Source organism: Lygodium microphyllum, chromosome 6 (assembly GCF_053477565.2).
Source record: "Lygodium microphyllum isolate KBCC chromosome 6, Lygodium_microphyllum_v1.1.10, whole genome shotgun sequence".
In the NCBI taxonomy this organism is placed as follows: Eukaryota; Viridiplantae; Streptophyta; class Polypodiopsida; order Schizaeales; family Lygodiaceae; genus Lygodium; species Lygodium microphyllum.
The window spans coordinates 5,585,117-5,608,168 of NC_141140.1; positions in this window are offsets into that span (position 1 = coordinate 5,585,117).

The following is a 23,052-nucleotide window of genomic DNA, read 5'->3' on the forward strand; positions in this document are numbered from 1 at the left end:
GCTTGTTTCTTAATCTTTCTCTTCTTAGATTCAAAAGGAGAATCTGCAGGGTTGCTTGTGGATAGATTATCAGTAATTAATGCATACCACTACGAGATTGAGGGTGTATCAATCTTGCATAGATCTTCGTAGTCACTAATATCAGCCCACTTTTTCTAAGGCTCAACAAAATCTACTAAAAATTCAATAACAGCCTACACTTTTAATGGCTTACTTTGAATTTCGTAGCCAAACTCCTAAAAATAGATTAGTCATTTAGCTAGGTGGTGAGGGGTTGAAGCTTGTTCATCAATAATTATAGACCCTCTACCTTGGTGAAAAACACCACCTTCTCATAAAGAATGTAATGTCTAAAGTTCTTGCTGGTGAACACCGTCGCCAAATACACTTTTCTAAATAACTATATTAGCACTTTGAAACCCGTAATTTTTGGCTTGCAAAAGCACTTGGATGATACACCTGTGTCTCCTAAATTTGGTATAGGCAACAATTGATACCATGCCTTCTTGTAGCTATAAAGATATAAAAAACCTCACCCCTATTTTGAGCTTTTAGCATTGGAATTTTGGATAATTATAGCTTACCATCCTCAAAAACCATTGCAGAGTGTTCAATCCATTCGAAAACATGGTTGTGTGTGAAGAGATCAACCAATGCATTAATGAGCTGACGATAATATTTCAGATATGAAACAAAGCTCTGAACCTCCCTAGGACTTGTGGGTGGGCTCATGGCCACAATTACTACTACTTTCTCAAGATTAATGGCAATGCCAATTGCACTCACATTATGGCCAAGCTATAATTTGTAGGATATCCTAAATACATACTTTTGAGGATCTAATGCTATGCAATACTCATAACAACACTCAAAACATTTATGTAGAAGCATGAGTTGCCTATCATGGGTTGTGACAGCCACTCTCAAAGTGTCTATAAAATCCTTAAACTTTTTAGGGGAGATATTGGTAAAGGTCTTATCAATCATTCTTTGGCAAGACCTTGGAGCATTACATAGATTTTGACATGGTACACAGAGGTACCAAAGATTGTATTGAACATCACTTTTAATTGATCCTCCTCAACTATGGCCATTTGATTATAACCCACAAAGAATCCATAAAGGAGTGCATTTCTTGCCCTACTAAGTGATCTTAAATTTTTTAAATAAAGGGAAAAGGATAGTAGTCCTTTATTTTCAGCTTCTTTAGCACTTTCAAATCTACACATACATGATTTTGATTGTTCTTATTTTCCTTATCACAACTAGTGAACACCATTCAATATGTTTCATAGGAAAGACTAGACCTACCTTTCTTAACTACATGAAGTCCTAAAAAAGAGGCCCTCTCAACTCAAAAGGAATTCATCTAATCTTCTATCTTACTACCTTACTGCCTTCTTTCAATGGGATTGTATGCACGACAATAGTAGGGGGAATCCTCTTCAACTCATCATACCTTCATGCAAATATATCTCTAAACTCCTGTAGGTGCAATACATATTTTGCACACTCATCATCAAATAGTATAGTACCGAGTTTGATTAGATGGGGATTATTAGGAATCCCAAGAATCTCCCACTCTATTACATCAACATTGCATATTTGATATTTTGCCCCCATAAGCTCACTTAAGCACACTTGATAGAATTCCTTTGTTGTGGAACCCCCATTAGACTCACTAGAGCTCAAAGTTCAAGCAATAGAGGTTCCATCAAGTGCATCCCATTTTGAAGTTGGAGTGGTGTCCTTTCATTTAGTGGTGGGTGTTCAGGGTAAACATGCAAAATCATTCTCCTTGATGCATGCCCAAAGATCAATTGACTAGTTGGGATGTCTACCAAAAAATCAAAGTGTAATATCCACAATCCTCCTACCAACAAATCATAGCTTGGTCTCCTAGGAAATCGGATAACACGGAAATCACGAACACACTCAATATGCATTATTGTTGCATGTACTTCAGAGACTATTCCTTCTTGCTATCTTAAACTATCGTCAGCCTTTTTTAGTATAGTTGTGACTTCCTTTTGAATGGGTAAACGAAGCCTCTCTAGTAAGTCCATAATCACAATGTTTAGATAGAGACAAGCTCAGGTCTACCACAACATTTTCTATCAAGATGCCATCAACATATGCCTGAACTTTAGGGTAGTGCTTCTCCACATGTTCCTACCATTCACTACCCACTCGCTTCGTACTAGAAATTTCTAAAACATAATATATTTTTGTGATTTTCTTGAATTCATTGCAAACTTTAGGTGACAATTGTATTATTTGTAGCAAGCTCACATCTAGTTTGACTCCATATAGAACATTTGCTAGATCCAACTCATGCAAGTTTGCAATAGCATTTTTTTCTTGCCACACCATCCTCTCTTTTGGTTTTCTAATAGCCTTAACAACGTCCTTCACTTTTGACTTAAACTTGCTCTTAGCCACCCACTCCTCCAAAATAACTTCAAATTTAAGAGGACCCATCTCGGTGTTGACATTTGCAACCTTCTTATAAATCGTGATAGACTTAGAGTTAGATTTGCTTATACTAGGGTTATCATTCTGAATCTCTTTCATTTTCTGGCCCTTGGTGACCACTCTTAAATTGTTAGAGGCTACATTTCCATCAAAGTGAAGTCCCTCTACTAGACTAACCCCACTTGGCACTTCCTCTAAGGTGGCTTCTCCCTTTTGCAATATTTTCTTAGGGTCCTCCCCTCAAGGATTCACATCATTTGATCAATGATTCATGTATTGGTCATATGTCCATACTTCTCACATGTATCGCTCTTCACATGAGGGAAAATATGTGGGAGAGGTACTGAATACCACACCACTTACAACTAAATCTTGATGGACCACCCTCTTCAGGGTCTAGACTTCCTATTAAGTTTTACTACTTCTTTAGAATGTTTATATCTATGGATATTTGTCCATATCATTTAGTTAATATGTTAGTATAATGTTTCATCATGTCCTTTACTTTATCAAGAACATTTTATGCACTAGACTCATAAACATAATCATCCCCTTGACATCTCAATGGCTTAACCGCCTAGTTAGGTATTCTGGGCTAATTAGTTGGCCTTACATTGGGATTTATCATTTGGCTTCTCCTATTTAATGAGCTTATGTGGCTAGCCATTGGCATGGCAACATTAGGGGGAGCTCGCACCATATTTACATTTTGCATAATGTCTCCTGATCTTGCATTAGGATTTGTTGTGGACTTATCCAAGCTTAACCACCACTAGTTGTAGGTAATGACAAATTATTGTTAGGACCTATACTTGAATAGAATTTTTCCCTCGATGCATGGGATACTTTTATTTGTGACTTTATCTCCTCTACTCGGGCAATTGCAATATCTATATTAGCAAAAGGAACACTACTGAGTTGCACTTGGATATTCCACTACAACAAAAAGGGTTCATAGTCGCGCTTGTAGATGCAATATTTGAATTGTGAAAAAAAATGTCGGGCGCGTTTATTAACACGTCTATTTGCGCGTCTACAAAATCGCATCTAAAAGCGCGCTTATAATCAGAGTTACACGCACACTTAGACGCGCATATAAACGCGCTACGTAAATATATAATCATATTTATAAAAAAGTGGACATATTCATATTGTGCGTCTATACAAGCATGCATCTATGCATCTAAAACCGCGTTTACTCTGAAAGTTTTTGAGGAGAATAGACGCGCATTTATCCTGCAATTTAGACGCGCTGATAGACGCCCAAAACAAAGGTATGAAAAAAAACCAGAGAGCATGTGGCTTTGCAAGCCACATGCTCTCTTGGTTTTTTCCCCCCATCAACATCAAATTGTATGCTTAGGGAAAACAGAGAAAGATTATTTCGAAGATTGGATACTGAAAACAAAATAATGTATATAGCACACGAAATTTCATATATATAGATGAAACGCTTTTACATTATGAGTTCTAGTGCTTGTGATGTCATGGTCGCAAGCACTAGCTGAAAGTAATACATATCAAAAATGAAAATTACAAGCCAAGGGGAAGCATGCATGCATGGGGCTCCTCTATATCTCCTCAGAAGAGGCATCATCATCGCTACCACCACCGCTGCCTGTGCCGCTGCCGTTGCTGCCACCGCTACTTCTGGTCCCCCCTTCGCTATCCTCAACTGCATCAAGGTTCGCCTACATAAAGGATTAAGGTATATAAATACCATTACAAACAATAAATTAGAATTATCTATACTTTTCATGTAAAAAATAAAACATACCTCTTCTGGTAGTGGAATCCTCATGGCACGATTGTATTGCTCCTCCGTGATGAGTCCCTCCTCGTAGAAATGCTGCCAAGTGGACGCCCGGTTATGACCTCGATGGTAGCCTACCTCTCTAGGAGTAGGCATCCTACCAACGATATGATACTACAAAACAATTTGAACATACAACGTATTAAAACACACTATATAATGAAGTGAAACAAATTACAAAATTTAATTTAAAAAAAGAAATCAAATAAAACTTATAAACTCAGCCTCCCATGACTCCCTGCCACCCGATCCATAATGCGACGATCCCATGGTTGCCATCTGGATACGTCGCGCCTCTGCATGCTGGCGACTTGTCATTTTCTCCGCTGCTCTCTTCTTGGCCTCTTTCCACTCCTTGCGGTGGCAATTGGGTGGTTGGCCATATCCAGGGCGCCCCTGCTCTTGTCTCCGCAATGACTCCTTGGCGCGCATCATAAGGTGAGACCTCTTGTTATGAAGCGCGTCTCTCACCTTTGACCGTCCCCAATCATCTGAGAATTGTGAATTCTCGGGATTAGGGTACCTTTTATGTACTGCCCGCAGCACCTCTTGCCACAAACCATTTTTTTGGTGCTTGAAGGAAATCATGCAAACTTTGTATGTGGCATGCACGACACTCCTCAAGTAGGCTATCACTTCCCTCCCCTCAAAGTCATGCAAGATACCACCAACATTAGTGATAGAGTAATACATTTGTGGAGGCTCACCTCTCTCATTTTCCGGTGAGGGTGATCGAGAGCCACCACCTAGGCAACCCCCACAAAGCCCTCGACCTCCTCGTCCTCCCGCACCACTCTCCCTCCTCCCTCGATGTGCACTACCCTCTACCTCACTTGATACACGTGCTTTTGCTGATGCACGTGCTTCGGCCGATCCATTACCTCAGCTGATCCCTATGTAGGCAAAGATGTGATAGGTGTCCCAGACATCACACTGAAAACCTCATCTGCAGTGGGAGGGTGACCAAGATAATTGGTCATCTCCCCCATAAATTGCTCCTTGTTGAATGGGGTGCTGGAGGATCCAGGATTCCACATCTACACAAGAAAAATCATATTACCATGTGCAGATAAAACATATTACATACAGCATCTATACCTGTGTCTCTGTGTGCGTCTATACCTGCGTCTCTGTGAGCGTCTGTCAGCGCGTCTCTGTGGGTGTCTGACGCGGGTCTATTTCGCGTCTATAGCTGCATCTACACTATTATCTGGACGCGCTGACAGACGCGCACAGTCGCACCATTTCTTCTCAAACTTGCTTAAAAAACAAAGCTAAAAAACCTCCATAGATGACAAGATCCAGCATGTGAAGAGAGAGAAGAGAGAGACAAACAAACAGAGAAACCAAACAAGATTGAGAGAGAGAAGAAGAACTCACCTTCTTTGCTTGTTCGAACGGGTGGCGGTGGCTAGGTTGCAAGCTCCTTGTCCTCCTTCTCCCTTCCCTTGGTAAGTTGTTTCAATCTTGTTCTCTTCCTTGATGTTTGGCTCTTGTTCTTTACTCTTTGGCTCTTCTTTCCTCCTGTCCTCTTTTTACTCCTATTTCCTTGCCTCATTGTCTTCATGAAGTGATAGATAGGCACGAGTAGTGATCTCGAGCTCGAACTGCAAAAAACGCACAAAAAACGCAGGAAAGCACAGGTTTGAAAAGAAAGCCACAACTTTTTTTAAATTTTTCTATACTTGCGTGGCGCGTTTGTCAGCGCATGTAATAGCGCGTGTATATACGCAGATAATTCCTGTGACACGCGCTTACAGACGCGCAACAATAATTTAAGAAATCAATGCATGCATTTAGGGAATCAATTGACCTATGTGGTGACATATATAACAAAGCTTGAGGATAAGAGATAACACATTGGCAAGTCAATTGGCACATATATATGTAGTGACTTACTAGACCATACCACTTACAATTGCATATTATCCCACTTATGTATCAATAGGTGGATAAAGCACGAATAGTTTTTAGCTAGAGAAAGATAATGCAATGAAGGTGTACACGAAAGAGATAGAGAAAGGCATATTATCCATCAATCAATCAAAGATATGTGAGCTATAAGTGCACCTTGACATGATTGGAATAGCTTGTATATGCACAAGCTGCCAACTGATTTACATCAATCTACTCATGCTATGAATTGGCATGCATGGCTAGGTTAAGTGTACAACATTAAATGAGACATGTGAGTGTATTGATCAGTTCTCTCTCTCTCTCTCTATATATATATTGCAAATGCACAAATCAACCTTTGATTTATATATACATCCAATCATCATGCCCTATCCAATCACATTTGTATAGGGCATGATTGGATGTATATAGGGCATGAAATCACATATATGTAATTAGCTTTGAATGATTGGATGTATATTTGTAATACTCCGAAAGAAGTAAAGTTGGTAATGTATATCATGTCCTATGCATGTATATGCCCTATACATGTATATCATGTCGTATATACATGTATATCATGTCCGTATGATCATATACATGTATATCATGTCCTAGCGTATGATCCAGGTGTAATTATGTCGTATATACATCCAATCATGCCCTATCCAATCATATCCTATTCAAAAAAATACTAGCTGTTAAGAGGTTTGGTCATATTCAGGTAACCTCTTGCTTGCATGATATGTTTTTAAACTACTCAGAATCTTGGGAAATTTAAAGAAAATATAGGATTCTTTGCCACCCAAGCCTACCCTGCTTACTCTATTGTTGCCTGAGAGATTGTTGCAAGGGCTTCCCCCAATTATGAGGTCAATCTTTCCCACTGCATCCACAATCTTAGCCAACTTATCATCAGTAAGATCTCTAACATCATCCTCCATTTGAAATCGGCCTATTTGGAAGGTTTTGTTCCACTAGCTGGCTATTATGTTTTTACATTTATCATTGATCTCCACACTAACAACAGCCTTCAAAATTATACCCAATTTGTGCAATGCCACTTCTTTCCCACCAAGGCTCGAGAATGACAGAGCTGTTAAACCTTCTGAATATAATTCTTTCAGTGGTGAAAGACTGTATGCAATAGTATTGACCTGAAATGAGTTGCCCAATGCATCATACCAATCTGAAAGGGTAGAGCAGCCTCAAGTGTGGTCACGATCATATCCAAGCACCAGCTCAATCTCATGGGGTTCAAGTGGGGCAGCTTGGCCTAGGCTGACCCAAACCAAGTTCCATATTTTGCATGCCAGGACAATCTCATGTTGAAGATAAGAGGGTATCTTGCTTTCTTTGTGGGAAGAAAATATTTTTCTGATCAATCCACATATAGTGCTAGGGGCACCCCGTGTGTTTATGCAATTCAGCTTCTCTCTCAGATCCCATGGGGGCTAATACTTCTTTGTTTTCGGAAGCACCTCAAAGATTGTCATGGGAGCAGGGGGAAGGATCAACCTTCTTCCATCTACTGGAAGGTTATAAACATAACCACCTCAGCCTAAAGCATGCTAAAAAATATCTAGAGTCTGTGAACTCTGGATCTATGCCATTAAAATGCCGTTTGATGGTCTCCCACTTTGAATTGGGAACGTTCTCAACATTTTCAAAATAGAAAAAGGGAGGGCCTTCCATCAAACTATTCAATGGTTTTGGCTTGCCTTTAAAAAAGCCAGGAATTCCAAACCCCATGCCCTTTTTGAACTTGAAGGGTGGGATAGAACCTAGATGTGGACGTGATGTTTTTCCATTCATAGATTGAGTCTCGAGCCATAAAACACTCGAGTCTCACTGGCACTTTTATCCAAGTCTAGAGTAGGAGTAATGCTGATCTTTGTTTTAAGGACCAAGTAAGTGTACGATAGCTTAAGGGCTCTTTCATCTACCCGGTATATATTTTGCTATAGACACCTCGTGAGGGTCCAGCATGTCTAGTTATTTGAACACCTCATGAGGGTCCAGCATGTCTAGTTTGATCTTTTATCTTTTACGACTAGTGCACATTATTCAATGCACTTTGGTGTGAGGGTAAACATCTTCGAACTCAACGTATAGATGAAAAGAGAAATACCCAAGATTGTGGTGTCCTTGCTCACTTCGAGGATGCCAATGGTACTTCGAGTAATTATTAACTCTATTTTTTTGATTCAATGATTCAATGTGTATTCTTAATTCTATGGTTTTTATCATGCGCACACGTGCATGCTCAAGAATCAATTTCAGGTGGTTAAATAATTATTAAATTTGGTTTTTTAATTATGTGAATTGTAATTTTAGGTGGTTAAATAATTGTGCGTCTGCTGGCGCGTCTATATTAGCGTCTATTTGAACGGATATATAGACGCACAATTCGCGTCTATTTACACGTACGTTTACACGCACTTATAGACGCTATGATAGACGCGCCCGACTTTGCGCGTCTAACATGCACGTCTATGCCTCGTTTTTGTTGTAGTGTTCAAATCTAATCCACATAGAAGTACTATAATTGGTCAATACATGTGGAATGGGAATAGAGACTTGCAATTTGTGAAACACCTCCTTAAAATTCTTGGAATAAGATCAAGCATTCTCATGAGGCTCTTATTGTATCACATTAAACAATCGAAGTCAATATTGACCAGTGCTCTCAAGGGCAAACTCTCTTCTGAAGGCCGCATATAATAGATCTATCGTGGTTATGGTTTTGGCTTCAAAGCCATAATACCACACCGCAACACTTCCTTTCAAAGTCATATTAAAAAACATCATAAGATGTCCTTTATCCTAGATTCAATAATTAGACATTAACTTTTGAAATTAACTAATCTAGAGTTTTGCATCCTTCTATGCTAACCCATAAAAAGTGGATAGGAAAGAGCCAAGCTCGGGAAAATTTTCCATTCCTACAAGTATCGCAATCGGTTGCACCATCGTGAGGTTTGGGTCTAGTCTTGGGATTTGTATCGGAGGGGTTACACTGCCACTTACAATAGACTGACTCTTTAGGAAAACGGGAATACTAGAGCTTTCTTCTTCCCGTGATGGATTAAATGGGATATTAATTTGATTAATAAAACTTCTCACTCTCACCAATGTCAAAATATTGTGCTTAGCAGAATACCTCCCAATGATCTCAGTTCTTTGTCTTGTCCTTTTAGCTCTTTCTTGTCATGGAATCTCATCTTGACAGTTTCTATTGGGGTGTATTGGATGTACCTACAAACTTTTTGGCATACACTAACTAGTTGGGTCGCTATTAGGGGAGGTTTGAAAATTGCCACTTATTAGTAGCTCATGGCAAAGCACCACCTATCGGGACCTAAAATCGACCTGATACTAGGTATAAGGCTCTAGCTGCACTCCTATACTCTCCAAACAACCCCCACAGCCCAAGAGCATCTAGATAATGCAAAATGATCTATCTATCACATGATTTAGGAAAATGAGTTTCAAACTATAGTCCAACATATTCTCCATCTTGATTGCAAGCAAAGGGTATGAAAATGGGTGTTTATCTTGGTGCTACTTTTACTAACAATGTGGCAGAATACAATGCCTTATTAATGGAGCTAAATCTTGCCAAATGTGGTGGTATCTGCCAACTATCAGTAAAATGCGAGTCATGACCAGCATTGATGAGTCAATTAAATGGGATTTATATCCTACATGATCCAAATTTGGATCTATGAGATTAAAGAGTCCAAAATTTCTTCTTAGACAACATTTTTCAATCCCATACTTTCCAACTTCTGGTGGCCAAAGGCTATTTGAGAGGTATGGTCTCTCTCATATATTTTTTGTGTTCTTTCTTTCATTATGTTTTCAAAATAATGAAAGTAATTCATTCTATTGAGCTATATATATAGCTATTTCACCAAAATATAGAAGGAAAGTACAATCTTACTTATCATAGTTTATAATCTATCAAACACAATTGAGATATAATATGCCATTATTAACTAGATGCTATAAACATTTCATTTGTGACATTTCTTTTTTTTTCAAATTTTTTCTTGTTGTAAGAGAGAGAGATCAGAAGGTTATAGGAAGATAGTAGATCCCTTTCAAAGCCATAGTATGAATTGAAAGAAACTTAATGTATTAAAACTATAGATCAACACAAACAACGAAATAATATTTGTACTTAGTATATGTGGGATGTAGAGAGAGAAGATATTTAGAGATGCGAAAGGAAGAGAAGAGACAAACCATGTATATGGGACACCTTTCGATCAAGTAAAGCTTGGTCAATTTGTTCTAATTGCGTGTCCTCTTGTGAGATCATAATTATTTCTTGATTTGTGCATGTTCGTTCATCTCGTTCATGCCAAGTGACTTCCAATAGGATTATTGGCTCGGGAGATCCTTCCATTGTTCACCCACGAACTCTTCTTATGAGCTGTAATAGGTGCATTGCTTGAAATGGATTGATACCTCTTTATGGACATTTCTAGGGCACATATAATAGTATTAAATTTTTTATCAATTAGAGTTTGACTACAAAGCATGATTAGTACACACTTTCCTCACCATGAACTCAAAGCCCAAGATCACTTAATCAATGATTGTAGATTGAAACTTGCCAAAGCATTGCACATGGTCTATAAATAAGTGATATTTTCATTGAATTGTAAGGTTGCATTGAGTGAGAGGATATGGGATATATTGATTGAGATGTGTCTCTCAACCTTGAATGTGAATGGCCCTCATCATTGTTCAATTTTTCTATATCACGACAAATAATAGATCTCTCTTTCAATTCATTACTCCCTCTCCCTCTCTATCTACATATATCCCCTTCTACTCTCTCCTTCCCTCTCACATTTCTCTCTATCCCTCTCTAACAATTTCTTTGTTTTTCCCTCTCTTTATACACACACACACACACATCTCTCCCTCTCTCTATCCTCCATTTTTTTCTTTATTTTTATTTTTCACTATTTCTATTTCTCTCGCTTCCACCCTCTATTTCTTTATTTCTCTCTCTCTCTCTCTCTCTCTCTGTCTCTCTCCCTATTTTTATTTTTCTCTCCACGTCTCTCTTTTTTTTTCTCTCCCCCTCCCCCCTCTCTCTCTACCTCTCCATCCCTATGTTTGTTTCTCCTCTATACCTTTCCATCCCTCTCTTTATTTCAATTCCCCCTCTCTCTCTCTCATCGTTTCTCTTCCTCTCCCATATCTCTCTTTCTCTATTTTTCTCTCTCACCTATCTCTCCCTCTTTGTTTCTCTTCCTCTCCCTTCTCTTTCTCTTTCTCTATTTTTTCCTCCCCCTCTGTGTTTCTCTTCCTCTCCCTCCTCTCTCTTTCTCTATTTTTCTCTATCCCCTCTCTCTCCCTCCCTTTCTCTCTCTATTTCTCTCTCTTCCTCACTCCCTCTCTCTTTCAATGCATCTATCCACAAACAAAAAGAAAGAGTGAAGAGAAGAAAATATAAAATCAAAGAGAGGAGAAATAATATACCTACCTCAAAGGCTCGAATGAGAATTCCTTTGTGATTCTCTTCACACACACACAAACACATACACACACACACACACACACACTCTCTCTCTCTCTCTCTCTCTCTCTCTCTCTCTCTCTCTCTCTCTCTCTCTCTCTCTCTCTCTCTCTCTCTCTCTCCGCTCTCCATTTGTCTTTCATTCTTCTTCATGTGTTCATGATGAAAAAGTTGTCTTCCAATTGTCACTATTTTTTTTCTTAATATACCATCGTTATATACATCCCAATATGTGTCACAAAGTGTTGCTGTTTGGGCTCTTATACTCTCCAAACAGTGCCCATGGCCTCATAGCCAAGAGCATCTAGATGATGCAAAATTATCTATCTATCAAATGCATTTGTAGACATGAGTTTCAAATTATAGTCCAATGTACTATCCATCTAAATTCCACGAAAAGGGAGTATCCCATACATATAGGTGATTAACACCTCATTATATAGACAAATACAATATCCCCCAATCAATTATTATGGCTCCTATAGCTCTCCTACATCCTAGGATGTTCCCTCTCAAACATAAAGAACAAATGTGATAAAATCCTCTCATGATACGTATACGATCCAAGAACATTTCAACCTGACATAAAGTCTTTCCAAAGATCAGTGTTCTATCCTACAACAAAGGGAACCTCGCACACTCATTATAGGTCATAACTAGGAATACAAGTGCTATGCATCCATAAGTTTCACTTTTCATACCATGCTCAAATGAAAATGAAATGTGCATTACTACAAGATATATGCCTTATACTGACGTTTAAAGCGACAAAAATTCAAATAACAAAATTTGCCCCCGTCGTCGCAAAAAGCGTAGTTATTGGCGACGCCATAGAACAATCGGTATCACCGTTGCTATCAGCGTTGATATTGGCAGCGGTATCAGCGTTGCATTTGCGACGCTAATATCGACGCCAATACCGACGCTGATAGCGACAGTTTGCGACATAAATAACGACGCCAATAACGAGGTGAGCAGTAAAATTTGCGATACTAATAGCAACGGTAACAGGGAATTTTTTTTCTGTGGCAGGGCAGCATAGCACTGTGTTCTTTATTAGAGACATACAAAATAGTTTCTGCACTGTGTACAATGCGCTTGCAAACAAAAACAATGTATACTAAAATCATAACACTAATACATGAAATAAATACATGATCGCATAATAAGCGATTGGTACAATCATGACAAGATATCACTAATACATAGAAAATGTCTACATAGATCAGGCGACTCAAAAATAAAGGTGTGTGAGCTCTAGGGATCCAAGGGCGAGCTACATATCCTTGTCCCCCGAAAGCTCATCCCGCCGCAAAGGAGCATCGAACGGACTCTGCAGATAAAGAAACAACACATCAGTTCACCATACAATAATGCATTCTAATTAAACATGGTAACTACGAACAAGAAAGATGAGTGACTTATAGGGCCGCCACATCTATACAATTGGTCAATCAATGAAGTGAGACCATGCCTCTCTGCATATCGAATCTCAAGGCTAGTCGGATCGCGATTTGTAATGGAGTGCTGCAAAGAAAACAAAATGCTAAGTGTTAGAAACATGATTGTCAGCACAAAGAATATTACAAAAAAATAAACAAGAAAAACAAAAGAAAAAATTACAAAGTCCTCCAAATATGTCCTGTGGCCGCCACTCCCAAGATGATGGACCACTCCGGCCCCGAGTAGTGCCCTCGTCGCCTCGCGCTGCTGACTCCAATGTCCTGGAGAATCTGTAGCCTCCTCCCTCAGTTGGCACCAGTCGTCTGGATCTAACCACTTGGGCTTTGCAGCCCCACTCTTGATTGCCTTGCATGTGTCGGATTGACTATGTGACATGTATGTACGTATGCAATCCATCATCCAGCACGTAGAGAATCTATCTACTGAGGCTAGCACCGAAAACTCCTCGTGCAAGGATGCTACTATGTAGTCCTTGCTCCCATTCGGTATGTTCTTCCAATGATCCAAGACATTGTGCCGAAAAACTTGTTGGCACAACTCTCTCATGCGAGCCATCACCCTCCTCCCCTCATCATTCATGGTGATGGCTCCTGACCTACCATCGACTAGATATAGAAAGGTTAAAGAGATGGGCGTCTGGCGATTCATCGGCAATGCCTTCTCCAGCGGCTTCTCCTATGGGGATGTGTGACATATGGTTAGCCATGTAGTGTTGTTTTCCCTTCCGTATAACCATGGAGAAGTCAAACTCCAAAAGCAGAAGGAGCCACCAAGCTATGCGTCCTGTAGTGCAAGGTTTATTCACTAGATATAGCAAGGCTTGATGGTCCGCAAAAAAGGTAAAGGGTGTAGCCAATAGATGTAACGTGTCCACTTGTTATCTTCAGGGCATGTCTTAGCAGTCCATCGGAAAGGATGTCTAGAAAGCTCCGCCCAGCACTCCCATGGAATGTTATGGGGTTTGCGATCTAGGACTTTCCGTGTCTACCACGTAGCGGAAGTATTCCGGCCATTCCCACTTAGGACCGACCTGAATTAGGGTTTTCCCTATTGGTCATTTCCTAACGGCAACTAGTGTCGAACCCGAGCGAACTACTTTACGCAGAAACTCCAGGTTCGAAGTGGATTCATGCTGCACTTGGTTCAAGGAGAATGGGAAACAAGAGGGATGCGAAGCTCAACCCCTCTGCCATAAGGCATAGTCCCATTCCGTTCCCCTAAAACAACATAAATCAGGATCATCTATAACTTAGACTCTAGGTCAATGCTCTTGCGGTTCGTATTCTTTGAATGATCTTCCTGCTGTCCATCTTTATTGAGAAATGTTCCCGGCCAACCGCGACCACCCATCCATAGGATGGACCTATGGCCACATCCATCGCACTTTCCTCAAGTTTTTTGGTTATTTAATTACCTAACACATTTAGTTGGACATGTATCAATTAGCTTCCTTAATTAGCCCGTTAGATACTGGTTCCTTCACGTAATCATAGCACTTGACATAGAAAAGCAATGTCAAACAAGTTCCTTTTTAACAGGTTATCATATTTATCTTTGAAATACATAAAGTCCAACCCGTGGGCTTATCCACAATCCGCCCGCAGGCTATCCAGCAATCCCTAGGGATCATTAATCCAAGATTCCACCCGTAGACTAGTATGCGGGCCTCTAGATCCAATCTCGAGTCACGTTAGCCTCTTGTGCAGGGCCCGGAAGGCAAGGGATTTACGACTAGAGCCCCCCCTGGCACCCAAGCGTCCTCTTGCTCCAAGTAGCGCTTAACGGAGAGATTTCTCGCAGCGGGTTCGGTCCACCTTCCCGGTGCGGTTAACAACCCCGTTGGTTAGGGTCAGGCAAGCAATCATGGATAACTGAAGCTGTCTCTCCCTTCAGGCCTTCAACTTGAAGCATTAGATATCCATTTATCCTTTAATTCTTTGAGCAAACAAAGCAAAACAGTGCTCTTAAAATTGTTTACAAGCACAAACAATTTCGGTCGTTATTTTTAGCCAACTGCTAAGGAGTGAATCCTTCTTTCCAAATGCATCCAGCACTCGATCCGGGATTACTTCTGACTTTTCAAGATCCCCTATATCCTAGGTTAGGGCGTATCCTATTAACCTGACTTGATCAATACCTTAAGTTCATATGTTATTCCAATTTATTGGCTTGTCCTTTGCTTCCAAGCAATTATCTTTACCCCAGAAAGATACTATATTAGGACGATTATTCATCCTCTTGCAAGATAACTTACGTAAGAGTCTGCCAATCTCACTCCGAGGAATTTGCCATTCCCTTGTGATCAAATCACAAGATCATGCGACTCTACAACTTGATGCACAAGTGTCACATCAATTATGGGACTATTTACCCATCGAATGGAGTCATGAAATAATATGTTCCTGATAGCATTAGGCCGACTTGTCAGTCCTAGGGTTTCGAGTTTCATCTTTTTAGCAAGAGATTCTTAGGAAAACCCTAGATTACTTCTCGCAAGTATGTCCTACTGTCCCTACATTCCCTGAATGTGGGCAAGTATTTAGGGTATAGGAGTTTTAGTTTTTAGCAATACGTGCGACAAGATAAATGTCTTCACTGGGCTAACCCTAGTCAGTTCGTTGGGATACGTCGCATTGAATTAACCCTTTTCTAAACAAGTACTCTGCAGTTTTAGGTGTTTAGGTTTATGCCAATTCAACCTATCTATTCCTAAAGGTAATTACACTATAATTTTCATAACCACATGACTTATTGTCTACGCGTAAGTTAATTTTCAAATCCTAACTTTTCGGTTTAAGACCAAGCATAGGTTAGGTTATAGCCTAATTCCAATTAATCATTCTATAACATGCAAACAAGATTCATGCTAAAATATGCAGTATTTTACTACTTTCATTTCTGAATGAATTTGTCGTATGCAGAACTTACACACCCTTCTGTTAAATTAAGTTCTTAGACCACTTGCCTAATTAAATCTTCTTCATGTAGTCCTAGCAATTTCCTACGATTGCTAATAACTTTCTTTAAGAATCATTCCAAAAAAGATATTCAATAATGAAATATGTGGTTTATTCCTTTCATGCTTAATCGGAGTATACTTTCATAATTCCATTTTGTAAATGTGGACATTAATCTACTTTCAATTCATTGCAATGCACAAAAACTACTTGCTAGAAATGCATACCAATTTTCTACTCACTTTATTTTGCTTATTTTATTGAAAGTACTATTGACCAAACTCTTCCGTCGTGAGCTAATTCTTTTAAATTAACCAAAGTATTTAAGATAAAAAATGCATCCTATCTCCAAAAATCATCCACGAACGTAAAATAAAAATTAGGAAGAAAAACCTGGACTTGTGGTGAGATGTCCACGTGGATGTTTTTCACCAAGGTAGAGGGTCTACGATTATTGATGAACAAGCTTCAACCCCCTAATCACTGAGCTAAATGGCTAATCTCTTTTTAAGAGTTATGAGATTCAAAATAAGCTACCACTACAAGAGAAAGGCCCTATAGACGCACACTGTACACGCGAAATAGCGGGCGTGTTTATCAGCGCATTTATCAGCGCATCTATTGGCGCTAGTATATAGACGTGAATAATGCGTCTATATACCCACGTTTTTAAACACGCTTATAGATGCAAAAATAAATTCACATATTTTTCATTTCTCATAAAGTCCCTAAATATGACCAAACATCTTAACAGCTAGTATTTTTTTGAATACATTACCAACTTTACTTCTTTCTGAGTATTACAAATATACATCCAATCATTCAAAGCTAATTATATATGCTACAATGAATGATCAGTCTCATCTTCAATGAGATCGGCCCTTGCTTGACTATCTACCTCTAGGTCTATGTTACCAATAGACAATGAAACAAATAAATCTATCCCACTGCCAGATGTATTGCTATGCTCAATTTCTTCATCATCATCTGCAACCATATTTTTATCCTCTTTTGCTCTTCCTTGAACATCCTCGCGGGGATCATCTTGCACTGCATCATGTATATCATCGATCATGCCATCATCATGTGCATCATCATTGATTATTGGATTGTCATCAACTATCTCTATGTTGGTAGCATTGCCATATAATGGTTTTGAACGATTAGATATGGGGATGACGTGCCACCATCAGTTATTGTTTACCATTGGGTGATACACAACCTACATTTAAAAAACAAAAAGTAAGCAACTTAGATATTTATTGTATTTTGAGAATGTATGAAGAAGTAATATATATGAAAATAAATAGCTTCTAATATACCTGCTCACATTGTTGAGGTAGTACCAATGTGTCATTCTTGCCTTGGTAAAATTTTGTAGAGTCAATCACTACAAAACCACTTGGATGACGTCTAATTGTGCAATGCTCACCCGTTGTTACTACTTCTTTAAACCACTTCACATCTAGTACATATATAAAAAATCGCCTAAAGTCAAGCTTCAAAATATCTTAGATCAAGCCACAACAACCTTCCATGGTGCCATTGGTAGTACATTGTTGAGATCATATTAATGATTTAGTTAAAGATGAAACATGTGAAATTATTATATCATACATAACTAAAGATAATTTAATTATAAGTATGTCTCACCTTTGATAATCAACCTCGTGCATATTCCCACTCCTCTTCTGATATATCCATCACCTCCTCTTTTTCCATCTTCTCCATTTCTTCATGTAGCCAATCTATATCAATATGACGTGGAAGGGCACTTAAATGTTCTAGATATGGGACATTACGTCCATGTCTAGCACGAAATGCTCGCCTTTCGCTTACTCTTCTTGCCCTTGCTTCTTTATATAGTGTCACCCATTTGCTCATTACTTCGTTGTTAAGCACACAAAATACATTTAACTTACGAAGTTCCTCTTTCATTAGCACTTTGCTCCTTCCTTTTCCTTGAGGTATTATAGAGGTCATCCTCAAATCTTCATCATATTTCCATAGTCATGGTAAAGAGGGGCCCACTTTAGTAAGATATTTAGAGATTTGTATAAGGGATGATTGCACTAACCAACCCTCAGCCATGCTTCCCTTGGGGCGTGCATTTTTCCTTACAAAATCTTTTAGGGTTTTCATAAAGAGCTCTAGAAAAACTCCACCTTGCATGAACTACCCCACAAATTGCGATCTCATCAATCAGATGTACGAGTAAGTGTACTTGAGTAGTCAAAACAGAGCGAGGAAAAGTTTCCTCCACCAAACAAACCACCTCAAGGGACAATACTCGAGCCTCTTGCAACGTATTTGGATCGATTTCCTTCAAACTCACAAATCTACCAACATGCAATTGAGAACAATGATTAGTTTGTCCATAAATTCAAGTGGGTTTACTACATGATGTATGTAATATATAAACTAAAAAATAAGTATAATGTATACATACCTCGTGAGCTCACCCATCTTGTAAATGATATCACACACATCTTTCGAAACACAATGGGATATGCTAGTAGGAAGGATGAACTGTATGTAAATATTCATACATTGTTAATTAGTCTACATAGGTACTCTACTAATTAATATATTTATGGCTCTGAAAATCCTTACCTGAATCATTTTGTGCCAATCGTAAGACTTCAAACTGGATTGATGCTCCACACCTCTTTTCTTTTTCTTTATGAAGGCTCCCTTGAGGCATCTCATATATCCTGTGGGAGTTTGAAAGCTACATATCTACTGCTTCATCATCTTTTCTTCGGTCTTCAAGGTGCATGCGGTAACTCAATCTTTCCTTTGGGTTCGATGCGTGGCCAAGCTCATCTCCTACGTCCAATGCTACGTAAATCCTCCCTTACATTGACAGAATCACGAGCCCCGATTAAGTGATCCCATAATGTAGAGGCAACATAGAGAATCTAAGGAACAAACAATATATTATTTCTCGTTCTCATAATGGAGTGTACTTTAAAGACAAAAAAAAGTAGTAAACTAGTTACCGACTCATGCCGATCATTGGCGTGTGTCCAACTGTCCTTCCAGTCTTGAATGGTCAGAGATTGTGGAGCTCTTCCATTAGTGAGGGGTGCATATTTGGGGTGGTCAATAGGAAGAAAACGATGATGATTGTCATAAATAACCTTCTTCAAGCGTGTCGGTCTAGAAGAAACCAGAGAGGGACCGCAAATTGGACATGCATGATATCCTGATGTAGTTGAACCTGTAAAAACAAGTGGTTTAATGATGACATATATTTGATTAAGGGTAAGTATGAATAAAATAGAGTATGCAACTACCTGAACACTCTCCATAGCTTGGAAAGTCATGCATGGTCCACAACAACATGCCATTTAAAGTGAAATCTCTAGAGGACAATGATGCACTCATATCTTGCACCTCAATACCTCTCCATAGCATTTCTAGCTCCTCGATTAAAGGCTCTAAGTAAACGTCCATGTTTTTTACTTTGTGTTTTCTAGGAATCAAAAGGGACAATATTACATGTCCTTTTTCTATTGCCATGGACGGAGGGATATTATAGTTCACCAATACCACTGGCCATACACTATATGAGGTGCTTTTGATGCCAAATGGATTTATTCCATCTAATCCTAGACCAAAGCCACTTGAATGGTGACTAACATGCCATGACATGAGTCTCACAATAGATTTACACTTAAAAATAAGTTGAATACGTGGAATAATAGGAAAATATCGCAAAACCTTACAAGGCACATCCTTTGATTTAATCTCCTGGTTGTATCTTGGTTCACCACAAATAGGACACTGTCGTGCAGATGCATGATCCCCATGAAACAAGATGCAATCATTGACACATGCATGGATTTTAACGTAATCGAGACCTCCAAGAGATGTCAAGAAACGCCTTGCTTTCTCCCTTCTAGTTGGTAATTTATTTTCATTTGGAAGCATTTATGACAATAACCTGCATATATTGTGCAAACAGAGTTAACAAACCACAAATATTGTCTATAAGCATTTATGAATTCATATCAAATGATACATACTTCAATAATGCATTCAAGCTAGCATTACTCCATCCATAAATGGTTTGTAAGTTCAGTATCTCAAGAGATGAACGTAGAATGGAGTATGTGCAACCTTCGTACAATGGAGTTTTCGACGCTATGTGTAGCAGGTCATCTGTCTCTCTAGTGGTGCTCTCCCCTCGAACCTCATGGGAAAATAAATCGTGCACCATGTTGTCCAAAATCTCTTTCTCCAAAACTTGATGGGGCATTTGAAGAGGGCTACTATCGTTGTCATCAGTCTCTACTCTTCTTGAGGACTCTACCTCCTCATGTCGACGCTTCGTAGCCTCTCGACGCCCTAGAGGGACCATTTGAGGATGTGGTACAACATCTTGCTCAATTAAAAAAAAGAGTTTGTCCCACTCTCCGTACATGCTGAGGTGTGACATTGTGATTCGACGTGCTAAAAAAAAACATCATCGACAACGATCGCACATACATTTGATTTTTTGTCATAGCCAAGCATCTCAATTGTGAAGACGCAATGTCTCATCTTCACTGGAGGATGTACTATTTGTTGACTCAACATGTCCCATACTAGTAGAAGATAACGACATAATTACACCTGAATCATACGGACATATATGATTTTATTTGGTATATATGTCATATTCCCTAAATATTTTGATACTTACAACATGGAGAAAAACATTTTAATATTGAAAGACTAGGAAAGTCATATTGATCCAAAAACAATCATAAGCTAGCATTTAATTAGTTTAATTGTAATTGTGTGTCTATCAGCACAGTAATATGTTTTATCTATGCATATAGATGCGCAATTACATGCGCTTACAGATGCGCCACACAAATATTAAAAAAAATAAAAATTTGTAGCTTTCTTTTCAAACCAGTGCTTTCCTGCGTTTTTAACACGTTTTCTGCAGTTCGAGCTCGACATCACTAATCATATCTATCTATCACTTCATGAAGACAATGAGGGAAGGAAATAAGAGTAAAAAGAGAACAGGAGGAAGGAAGAGCCAAAGAGTAAAGAACAAGAGCCAAACAGCAAGGAAGAGAAGAAGAATCAAGCAACCTACCAAGGAAAGGGAGAAGGAGGACAATGAGCTTGCAACCTAGCCGCCACCCGTCGAAACAAGCAAAGAAGGTGAGTTATTCTTCTCTCTCTCAATTGTTTGCTTTCTCTTTGTCTGTTTGTCTCTGTCTCTATCTCTCTCTCTCTCTCTCTCTCTCTCTCTCTCTCTCTCTCTCTCTCTCTCTCTTTACATGCTTTAGACTATCATCTATGGAGGTTTTTTGCGCGTTTCTTATAGCAGTTTGCAAACTATGGTCTGACTTTGCGCGTTTGTCAGCGCGTCTAGATGACAGTGTAGACGTGTTTTTAGACGCGTTTTTAGACACGCTGACAGACACAGGTATAGATGCAGGTATAGACGCAGCATGTAATATCTTTTATCTGCACAGGGTAGTAATGGATTTTTGCTTATGTAGATGTGGAATCCTAGATCTTCCAGCATTGATCCTGAGTTGGAACGCATGAACAACACCTTAGCGAAGTTTTCTAGAGGTGTCAGTTGTTTTTTTGGAGGTTCTCCGAATAAGGAGCAATTCATGGGGAGATGACCAATTATCTTGGTCGCCCTCCCACTATAGAGGAGGTTTTTAAAGTCATGTCTGGGACACCTATCACATCTTTGCCTAGCACTGCCGCACAAACACCAAACCTTGGCACACCAAACCTTGGTACGCCTCTACTAATAGATACTCCACGCACTATGCATACACATAGATCAGCTGATGCACAGGGATCAACTGAAGTGCATGGATCGGCCAAAGCACGTGCATCTGCAGAAGCACGTGTGTCAAGTGAGGTAGAGGGTAGTGCCCGTCGAGAGAGGAGGGAGAGTTGTGCGGGAGGATGAGGAGGTCAAGGGCTTTGTGGAGGTTGCCTAGGAGGTGGGTCTTGATCACCCCCACCGGGAAATGAGAGAGGTGAGCCTCCACAAATATACTACTTTGTCACAGATGTTGGTGGTATCTTGCATAACCCTGAGGGGAGGGAAGTGATAGCCTACTTGAGGAGTGTCATGCATGCCACATACAAAGATTGTATGATTCCCTTCAAGCACCAAAAAAATGGTTTGTGGCAAGAGGTGTTGCGGGCAGTACATAGAAGTTACCCTAATCCCGAGAATTCAAAATTCTCAGATGATTGGGAATGGTCAAAGGTGAGAGACGCGCTTCATAACAAGATGTCTCACGTTATGACATGCGCCAAGGAGTCACTGCGAAGACAAGAGCAAGGGCGCCCTGGATATGGCCAACCACCCAATTGCCACCGCAGGGAGTGGAAAGAGGCCAAGAAGAGAGCAGCAGAGAAAATGACAAGTCACCAGCATGCAAAGGCACTACATATCCAGATGAAAACCATGGGATCGTCGCATTATGGATCGGGTGGTAGGGAGTCATGGGAGACTGAGTTTGTAAGTATTATTTGATTTTTTTTAAATTAATTTTTATAATTTTTTTCAATTCATTATGTAGTGTGTTCTAATACATTGTATGTTAAAATTGTTTTATAGTATCATATCGTTGGTAAGATGCCTACTCCTAGAGAGGTAGGCTACCATCGAGGTCATAACTGGGCGTCCACTTGGCAGTATTTCTACAAGGAGGGACTAATCACAGAGGAGCAATATAATCGTGCCATGAGGATTCCACAACCAGAAGAGGTATGTTTTATTTTTTAGATGAAAAGTATAGGTAACTCTAATTTATTGTTTGTTATAGTATTTATATACCTTAATCCTTTGTGTAGGTGAACCCTGATGTAGTTGAGGATAGCGAAGGGGGGACTAGCAGTAGCAGTGGCGGAAGCGGCACTGACAC